At 55.0% G+C, this 1,014-nt stretch overlaps 1 pseudogene; it reads left to right on the forward strand.

The window, feature by feature from the left end:
• Nucleotides 1–139: 139 nt before the first annotated feature.
• LOC106512196 (ephrin-A2 pseudogene) lies at nt 140–787 on the forward strand (annotated as a pseudogene).
• Nucleotides 788–1,014: the final 227 nt, after the last annotated feature.

Below are 1,014 nucleotides of genomic sequence, written 5' to 3' on the forward strand. Positions count from 1 at the left end.
GCTCTGAGCTGAGTCCTCATCTGCTTTGGTCCAGACGTTTTTTAAATAAAGGGGCGTGTCCCCGATTAAAGCCCCACCTCTTTTACTAAAGGGGTGTGGTCTCCCCGGAAGCCCCGCCCACACGGACGCACCGGGACCAGCGGTTTGGAGCCGGTAATCAAATCAAACGCTCCTCCTGCAGCTGCGACTCAACTTTCTTTGTTCGGATCTTTCTGGGTCTGACCCGGTCCGCTCGGCTCGGTTCGCTCTGAAACTTCGGGCACCCTGAAGTCACCGGGGCGGGCTCGGACGGAGGAGGGTTCGGTAAAGGTCGCAGGGTTCCGGTCCAGGATCTTCGGGGTTACATAAGAACCCATAAATCCTGAATGAGCTCCGGGACCTGATCCGGACTCTGCGGGACTGAGAGCGGGACGCACATGGACGGACGGGCACGCGGTCCGGACCTGGTTCTGACTGAGTGAAAATGAAACTTTTGGACCGGCTGTCCTCCTCTGGACCCGGGTTTGGAAACCGCGCGAGAATGAGCCGAACCGGCTGTGAATAAACCCGAACCGCCTGGATCTACAAGTGACTGAAGAAGCTCTGTTCATGCGCCTCGGTTCTGGTTCTGGTTCTGGTTCGGCTCGCGGCTGAAGAGAGAGAGAGAGAGGGACCGGTATGTGGATGGACCGGACCGGGCTGCTGCAGCTGCTGCTCGGGCTGCTGCTCCGGTTCTGCTCCGGGGTCACGGACGACCGCCTGATCTCGGACCGGTTCGCGGTCTACTGGAACAGCTCCAACCCCAGGTAGGACCGAACCGGGCCAGCCCGGAACCGTTAGTCTGCAGGTTCTGTTCCAGGTTCGGAACTAGGTTCGGAACCAGGTTCGGAACCATTTCACAAACTGCAGCAAAGTTTAATCAAAGCAGCAGATTAAATGATTTCAGATTAATCCAGATTATTTAATGAAGAAAAACTGAGTTAATTTTTACCTGCAGGAATAAAAACAGTTTTTACTTTTTCATGATTTTCAATC

This window comes from Austrofundulus limnaeus, unplaced genomic scaffold (assembly GCF_001266775.1).
Source record: "Austrofundulus limnaeus strain Quisiro unplaced genomic scaffold, Austrofundulus_limnaeus-1.0 Scaffold4744, whole genome shotgun sequence".
Taxonomy (NCBI): Eukaryota; Metazoa; Chordata; class Actinopteri; order Cyprinodontiformes; family Rivulidae; genus Austrofundulus; species Austrofundulus limnaeus.